This window comes from Mytilus trossulus, chromosome 10, assembly GCF_036588685.1.
Source record: "Mytilus trossulus isolate FHL-02 chromosome 10, PNRI_Mtr1.1.1.hap1, whole genome shotgun sequence".
Classification (NCBI taxonomy): Eukaryota; Metazoa; Mollusca; class Bivalvia; order Mytilida; family Mytilidae; genus Mytilus; species Mytilus trossulus.
Genome location: NC_086382.1, coordinates 4,012,694 through 4,022,570, shown reverse-complemented (window position 1 = coordinate 4,022,570; position 9,877 = coordinate 4,012,694). Strand labels below are relative to the sequence as shown.

Genomic DNA, 9,877 nt, shown 5'->3' with positions numbered 1-9,877 from the left:
GATTTATAAATTCAGTGCTATAGTACACATTTGATTCAATGATGAGATTATGGTAACCTGGGTTTCATTGTATGATTTTCAATTAACTAATGTCTCAGTCTACATTTCTACACTAAGCTAATGTATCTAGCTTTCATAAAACATACATTATTATTTGAACCGGTTTAAAAACAAATTAGGAAGAAAGCTGGTACCATTTTTTTTTAGGTACATTTATGTGCAGCATTTCCATTGAAATGTCCTGAACCAGCGCAATGGAGACTCCGTGCGAATGGCCATTGTGTTAACCCATCAAAATATTTTTGTCTACGGAATGATATCATTAACGGATATTCTGAAAATTGTACAAGGTCTGACTTTCAGCAAGCAGGTAAATGCATTTGTCAACCGCATCAGTCATTTTATTATTATTTTTGTTCATAATTTTCGAAAAGAATATCAAACATAAAAGAACATACTTGAATACATGAATTTCCAGCAATTATTATTTGTTATCAATATATATTTGATTTTTTACTAGTCCAAAACACCTTTATCATTTGTTGTTTGTAAAAACTAATATACATGCAAGATAATTAATAGCATTACATTTTACTTAAGCATGTTAATTATGTTATTTCTGTTATCCTATATGCATTTTTAATTAAATGGTGCAAATTGGTATTTGACAGAAAGAAATCTCAAAACAAATACAATAAAGTTCCCTTAAAAATGATGCTTTCACATTGTTTGTTCAGTGGTAATTCTAGCAAGCAGAAACCACATAAAAATACATTGAATTAGTAAAAAACACAAACTTGCACGACCAAAGATGAGAGAAAAAACGTTATTTTCTTAGATTTGTTTTTGAGATTTGATTGAACACATTGTGAAATTATTCACTGTTATTCTTTACAGGTAGAAAATCAGTTCTTCGTGGAGGAATAGACGCAGTATTCTGTTCAAAGAAAAGATTTCAGCCATCTGGATACACTTTATACACCAATGCCAGTACAAACTGTATCTTGTTAAAGTCATTCTGCAATGAGGAGGGTCAAGTTGTATATGACCCTGGAAATCGTACCACTGATGCTACCTGTATATGTAATTACAGACGAGGTTTTGCTTTTCTGATCAAACCAAACAACCCGTGCTTTTGTAAACCATCACAAGAAGACTGTTCCTGCTTTTTGAATATTTGCCCCAATAGTAGTCATATACTTTCACCAGGTAGGAAATGCTTTCAATGTCTTCCCCTAAACACTCATCTTTCTGAGGTCAAATATAGCTAAATATGCGGTATATGTTTGATCATTGTTGAAGACCGTAGGGTGACCTAAAGCTGTAAACATCTATGTCATTTAGTCTCTTTTGGAGAGTTGTCTCAACAGCTCATACATGTACCACATCTTATTTTTTTATATTTCATTATGCTTTTTTGCAAAAGGATACTGTTTACCAATCAATCCCCCTTCTATGTTTGCCTCTTGATTTAGTCATGGTCACAGTACAAAACGATTTTAACTTTATTATAGGATAATTTGCTAGTTGAGCGCAACATGTTCAAGAATATGTCTGAGGTGTTTCGATATAAACTTCTAATTAAGGGCATACGATACAGTTACAGGGGAGGTAATGACGTTGCAAACGTAAATTGTTATTTTCGCGACGTCAAACTGCAACTTATCGAGAAAAGATGCAGTTTTCGACTAATTTATTCAATTAGATTTAACTTGAAAACGAGTACATGGACCCCCTTTTTTAAAGTAACATTTGATTTGATGACAACAAAAAGGTTATGTGTACCAATTTTCATGAAAACGTCAATAGAGCATATTGTTTTTTTAATTTGATAAATACAAATGTATGAGTTATTTGTAAAAATAAAATGCACAAATTTATAGAACATTTACATAAAACAGAAATTACAAATAATTTAACAAAATAACATCTTGTGTTTATCTTTTAGGACTAAAAAATTATGTTTATCTGTCGAAAGCAAAAATAGGTCCACAAGTATAAAATAAATCTAAAGTGTATTTACATATTTTATTATATCAGGTACGCAATAGCCTACATGCAAATTTTCACAATTTCAATATGGGATCAAAACTGTATCGTATGCCCCTAATGTAGATTAATCCAACCCGTGAACATCTGTCATTTAAAGAATTCCTATCTACCTCATTTAAAATATATAACTTTGTGTCTGTTATTGTCATTCAATTGTCTGTTCTCCGATTTTTTTATACATATTTCTTCTACTCTCAGATACTACTAAAATCTTTAAAACAAACTTTCTGAATATAGCTCATCGAGAATCTAGTTTTAAAGTTGCACGCAGGTATCATATCCATCAGTAAGCAGGGTCCTTTATGCCACAAATACATGTAGGACTTGCAGATATTTGCTAATATCTCAAAGTTCTTTTCTGACAAAAGTCTGTAAAAGAGTCCAGTTGTCAAGGTTTAATTTCTTCAATAAAATCATACATCATATTTAGTACTGTATATTTCACCTGAAATATCCAGTTTTATGTGATATCGGTGTGTTTGGCTTGCTACTAAGAAAATAAAACTGTAGAAAATTGGCAATGATTAAATGATTAGAAGGTAAAGGTCCGTCTTAGAAAAAAATATATGGTTCTCGAAAAGACGAACCAATACTGCAGCTGCCAACAGTTAAAATGCAGTAAGTAATGAACCGTTAAAACAATGATTTCAGATTTAAATATTAGTACATGATTATTAACTTGTAATCAAGCCTGATATTGATGGATTATAGTTTACCCGTTTAGGGATAGAACCACTAATTTTAAATAAACATAATATTGTTGGATATAATATTTAGTCTTAGATGCATGATTTGTTTATTACTTGTTTGTGGCTTTGAACTAGCTCTCAATTAACTGCGAGTACTCTCTGATCTGCCAGGTCCACTTGTATATTTATCCATCTGATGAGTTAATCCCCTTTGAACTGATTTTTATATTTCTTTCTGACGTTTTACTGTTATACCACTTTCCCAGGTTACCAGGAGGGTTGGGATCCCGCTAGCATTTCAACCTCACCACATTATGCATATTTGTATGTATGTATGTGCCTGTCCCAAATCCTGTAATTCAGTGGTTGTCGTTTGTTTATTTGTTACATATTTGTTTTTCGTTCATTTGTTTTATATAAATAAAGCCGTTAGTTTTCTCGCTTGAATTGTTTTACATTGTCATTTCGGGGCCTTTTATAGCTGACTATGTTGTATGGGATTTGCTCATTGTTAAAGGCCAAACGGTGACCTATAGTTATAATTTAGGTGTCATCTTGGTCTCTTGTAAGAGTTGTCTCATTGACAATCATACTCATCTTTTTTATAAGATCATAGTATATATTTTAGGCATACTGTTACTTTGTAAATAAGCTAGATATTTAGTAATGTTGATATAAGTGTAACATAAAGGACTTTTGATCACTGCGTACTCCTTGCTTGAAGTTTATATTAAGTTTTTAAATATAAGAAATCAAATTGTGTATGTTGTATAAATTAGAAGTTCTTGTACATGTGATTGTATTACCAAAATTTATTAAGTCATGAATTTCCTTGCCACGCATTTATTAAAATCATTGAATAATGCCATAATTATCATAAAGATTTGATAAGAAAAAAAATCGGCTAAACAGTAAAGCTGTTATTTTAAATTAAACACCACATTCTTGTTTTCCGGTGGTGTTGTTTATAAAGACCGTAAACCTAGAAACGATACTTTGCACAATCAATCCTTTGAATAAACTCATTCCCAATGGTTCTCATTTTAACAAATCTTCGAGTATTTTTTTGTTGGTACTTACATTGATTTTTTTTAAAAACTAATACACAACTAAATACATAAGGCCTGATATGTATACTAATATTAATTATAATACTACATACATGTATTGTCGAAACGTTTTGCTTATTTTTTTGGTTTCGAAAACAACTTTTTACGTGTTTACACTAGTTCTGTTGGATGTTTACTGATTGATACTTGAGTCTGAGAAAACATCATTTATCTATTAATCTACTCATACTTTATAATACTTTATCCGTGTCTTAGCAGAAAGTAACTAAACCAGGGGTATGTTAAAGTTATCGCTCGCTACTTATACATCCCGCTGTTCTGTTAATGTTCTATCGTAAATAAAGGCAACTGTAGTATACCGCTATTAGTAAGTCATATATAAATTGAGAGAAAAGAAATCTGGGTTACAAACTCATATTAAATATATGAGGAAAACAACGAAACAAAAGAAACACTGAAGTGCAACAAAAAACAAAACGACAATGAAACAAACACAGAAACAAACTATAAGATTACAATTGCAAAATGGTGGGTTGGATCTGGTTATGTGGCAAGCCATACCTCCTGCGTTAATGGCAATGTTAAATACAACACAAAAATGACAACATTACATGACAGAACTACAATAAAAATAAATGAAAGAACATTCAGGACAGAGAAATACACAAATTTACAATACAATAGAGCATTACGACATGCCAACAGTTGTTACAAGACTTATAATTTAATACGCACGACGCATAAGAATCATCAGCGACGCTCTCATCAGAATAGTAAAGAAATCCGAACAGAGATGGAGAGCTTTGATTACCGTAAAATTGAAAAGGTTGTGCTAAATACTGTAAGGTTGACTGTCTGGGATAAGATATTCCTTTCTTCTTAGAATAATTCATACTTTTGCAAACAGTATATACATTTTGTATATACGTAAATATATAGAACAAAAATACCATATTATTGATATACATGTAACATCGAACCACGCATTGTATGTCACCCGACTAGATCGACGCACAAATGTGACGTCACAGGTAAGTTTTTTGTATTCTTGTCTCTCGGTTTCGCTTATATGATTTGTCTAAATGCCTATTTGTTTTTCTTTATTGACATGTTTTTTGTAAGATAAATCCTATTTTTTTACACTTTTATCTATTACATATGATGGTTTTGTACACACACCGTTGTCAATACAACTAAATTGTATGCGACTTTTATACAGATCAAATGTTTATCTAGCTATGAAACTCACTATTTTCTACAAATGAAATTATTGTACCAAGTCAGGAATATGACAGTTGATATGTTTAAGCTTTTGATTTTGCAATTTAATTACGGGCCATTTTTTAACGATATCTTAGTTACTTTATTTTCTATAATTTGCTTTGAACTCACTTCCAGTAACTGCAAGTACACTTACTACTAATTTTGTTTCTGTTTTGCTAATGTTGTGCTGAAGTACCACTGTAACAGAGTTGATGAGTGTTGACCACGAATAAGCATGTTTGTTCCCGGCACATTTGTTATTGCCTGTTCAAATTCAAAACCCTATAATAGAGTCGTTAGTCCATGTTTGGTATGAATTAATCTGTTGCTATTCCCGTAAGAAATGTTTCAAATTTTTCATGTGAAGACCATATACAGCCAACAATACAGCCAATTGTTGAAGGCCTGATGGTTGCTTATAATCACTTTTATGAAAAGTTATCTCGTTGGCAAGCATACCACATGCATCTCCTTATTTTACTAATGGTACATTTTTGACATAAGATAACTATCATTTTATTAAGGAAAAATAGGAAAGAAAGCTGTTAGTTGCACTTCCGTCGGGTTTGTTGTCTCTTTGAAAATTCCCCATTTCTATTCTCAATTTTTGTAATTACAGAATTTAAAATAGAAAGCTGTGTTTTGATTTATATCACTAAAACGTATGAGAAATTCAAGTTAAGACATTATGACCATTACAATAAAACATTTGGTCCAATTATCTTTTAGTTATGATGTTAAACGAACTGTGGTACATAACGTTGGTGCCAAAATAAGGTCATCAAGTCGCTAGGATCGGGTAACTTCACCTTTATGGACATTCAAAGTTATTTACTAAGTATATTTTGTGTTGAAGCTGTGAATGTCTTTCTTGCAGAATGCATCTTATAGTAACTTATTTTACATTGACCTTTGATAATGTAAACTTTATTTTGATACTTGTACTAACTCCATTCATATTTTGGTTTTTGACTTTCAACACGCCATCATGTGTACTCATTGTGTGTACATTTGGTACTGTTATTCATCGTACTTTTCAAATTCATGCAAATAATCTTTATTATTCCATGTCTTGTGCATGTGATTATGTTAGAAATAAACTCATCATAGATACCATGACTAAATTTAGTATATACGTTAGACGCGCGTTTCGTCTGCAAAAGACTCATCAGTGACGCTCGAATCCCAAAAAGTTAAAAATGCCAAATAAAGTACGAAGTTGAAGAGCATTGAGGACCAAAATTCCGAAAAGTTTTGCCAATTACAGCTAAGGTAATCTATGCCTGAGGTAGAAAAGTCTTAGTATTTAAAAAAATCAAAAATTGGTAAACAGTAAATCTTTAAATATAACCAAATCAATGAAAATTCGTGTCAGCACAACAAGTGCTGACTACTGGGCTTGTGATACCCTCGGAGTCATAAATCTCCACCAGCAGTTGCATCGACCAAGTGGTTGTAAATAAACTCATCATAAAGACCATTTAAATTCAATGGTTGGTTATTGTTATTTCCTAAAAGAATATACTTAATGTCAATCAGGTGATACCATTGCAGAGGATGATATATATAATAATTAGGGGCTTTCAAAAAAAATACAGGGAACCCAGACAAAGTCAATTTAAATTTTCTCTAAAGGAAAGTGCAATTACAGGTCTTTAAAATTCCGTGAAAGTGTTGTTGCGCTATGTATATGATTAGTTTTTTTCAATAGATATAGGAAGATGTGGTGTGAGTGCCAATGAGACAACTCTCCATCCAAATAACAATTTAAACAAGTAAACCATTATAGGTCAATGTACGGCCTTCAACAGGGAGCCTTGGCTCACACCAAACAACAAGCTATAAAGGGCCCCAAAATTACTAGTGTAAAACCATTCAAACGGGAAAACTAACGGTCTAATCTGTATAAAAAAAAACGAGAAACGAGAAACACATATAAATTACATAAACAAATGACAACTACTGCACATCAGATATTTGACTTAGGACAGGTGCAAACATTTGCAGCGGGATTAAACATTTTAATTGTACCAAACCTTCTATTTTTTTCTGTAACAATAGCATAACATCACAACATAGAAAAACACACGATAAAATATCAATTGGCAGGCTTTATTCAATCAAAATACGTAAATTTATACCGTATATGTTTTCATGCAACAACCCTTAATATGTAAACGCTTAGTAAATTATAGTTTGACATTTTTCAATTGTATTAACGATCTGAAAATGAGTGTAACTAAACTTTCTGGTATATTGTAGATTATAAATGCACTATCGATTCGGACCTTCCTCCTGTCTCTAATTGTAGGGCAATTACAGATGATAAGTAAGTCTTTGTATTAAGGTTCATAATTACAGAGTACAATTTGAATAATCCACACGGATGTAGCCCAAAATACTGTAATAATCTAAGTCCAATGAAACAAGTTTCTAGTGATTTTGAATCAACGTGTGCATACATTATCAACTAATTATGAAAAAAAAGGTGTGATATGATTGCCAATGAGATAACGCTCCACAAGATACCAAAATGTAAACTGTATGTATGTTTTCCCTTTTATGATAAATCCTTTACGCACAATTGACCATAATTGCTACCTTAGACCAAATTGTAATGGTCACAACCCTGATAAATTTTCAACACAGAATAACATAATTTACTTGGGGTACATTCAACGAAAATTTAGATAGAAATATAAGAGGTTTTTTTTATATAAAAATCATTCTACGTTTTGTTTTATATTACAAATTAGCCTGAATTAAATTTTGAAATAAAAAAAAAGAGAAAGCAACCATAGCAACCACCCCTAGACTATTCTTCATAGGTCAAGTCTCCATTGAGATAAAGACATTAGCTACAGACGTTTGTATCAGAATATATATATAAATACTCCAGATCATGCTTAATCGTCTTAAAATCTTGTTATGTAGGCAAGAATGAGAAATTAAATATTTTTTAAATGCAAATCTATTCTATTTTTTTTCAAAAGCCTCTACCACTAAAGACGCAAAATCTGCCGCCCCGATCGACACTTGATGTTTTGATGAAAAAAAAGTTTTAAAACCAATTAATTTTAAATAAGAAGCTGGTATGTTGTTAAATTTGTTGATAGGAATTCAATTCTATATAAATATTACGGTAGGAAGTCGTCTTAAGAATTTTTTATCCAAAAATTAAAATATGAAGCATCAAAATCTGCATCACGAAAAACTATAGAGAGATGTTTGAAAAAACAGAGCATTGAAAACGACTGCTTCTTCTTGCAGGAAATAGATTATGTTTCAGTTCCTTCCGTGCAATACGTTATATGGTACTACGAACTTTAAAAAAAAGAAATTTTGATACTGAACTTACTTTGAAAGTTTTTCTTCTCTTCGACATTGTCACCCGATGTGAAACATAACAGACACGGTGATTATATCTACCCAATTTTTTTTTTTTTATTGGAGTGATTTCGTTTACAGAGGATTTGAATATTTGTGCATTCTTGTTTGTATTCTAATTAAAACAGTCACCATTATGGAGATATTCTGAGTAGCAAAATACATAGATAAACAGATAAATAATGGTTATCAAATTATTGGTCATAGATATTTTGAATAATGACAAAGAAGAGGTAGATATGATGATGAAATCAGTGGGATTAAATTGACATTTAAAATCCGGATTTTTTACCCGATAACTCATTGTCTTTAGAACCTTTATTTATTACGTTTTAAATTGGTTTCTATAATATTCTAATTTTTTAAACAGTCTCGGTGGTCGAGTGGTCTGAGTAGTTACTACTGTAATCACTAGCCAGTCAACACGGAGGTTGTGACTTCGAACCCCGCTCGTGCGGATGCACTTGACTCCAATCCTAATTGACTAGGATTGTTAGTTTTCTTATCGAATGTTGTTGGTTTTGTCAGGTCATTCTGGCTTCCTACACCAATAAAAACTGAACGCCACAAAATAGCCTAAATGCGGTGCTTAAAAGTAGCGTTAAAATATAAAAAATCAAAAAAAATCCAATATTCTGATTTAACTACAACAAACGTTATTTGTAGGTTTTAAAATACAAATAGTATCACCATATATACCAGTTTTAAAATTTTGTGCGCCAGCTTACGCTTCTTTCGTTAAAAAAATCGTTTATGACCCTCTAATAAAAAAGTAAAAACCAAATTGCCAAATTATGGCCAAACAAAGTCTTAATTGGAAAATTCTTTGAGATCAAAATGAGCATAGTTAACTGCTATATAGTTGTTTTTCTTTTCTAGCTATTGTAAATATTGTATTTCTCACAGTTATAACAATGTTTTATTGCAGTGACAACAATGGTAGAAGACCTGACATCACAGAAACTATTCCCAAAGAAGACAACTTTTCGTTTTTTACTAACTATGTTACAGGTATACGCGAATTTGCGAAAATTTTGTTGATTCTACTACACAGTCCTCCTTTTTTTACAAACAACGTCTAACAAGGCATGAGATACAAAATTATAACAGTTGCACAATTTTCGCACATAATACAAACTAAAATAAGGTCACATTCTTTTACCAGGACAAATCATGTGGATTCAGCGTCGGAAAATGATGATTTAGGATAAATATATTGCGTTGATGGTCAAAATTGTACTATCATCAGTACCGACTGTATTGAAGGTTTTTAGCACAACAATCCTACACTATGTTCTGTTCTAAGACCTGTTGGTGATCTTCTGCTATTGTCTGTTCTATGGCAGGTTTGTTGTCTCTTTTTGACACATTCCCCATTTCCATTCTCAATTTTATCTCATATTTATTTATGTTTAG

At 31.6% G+C, this 9,877-nt stretch overlaps 1 long non-coding RNA gene across 1 annotated transcript; it reads left to right on the top strand.

Annotated features, from left to right (window-relative positions):
* Window positions 1-251: 251 nt before the first annotated feature.
* LOC134685997 (uncharacterized) lies at window positions 252-7,377 on the top strand. The gene is made up of 3 exons (XR_010101498.1): window positions 252-370; window positions 898-1,209; window positions 7,337-7,377. It is a non-coding gene; the product is annotated as an uncharacterized LOC134685997 (long non-coding RNA).
* Window positions 7,378-9,877: the final 2,500 nt, after the last annotated feature.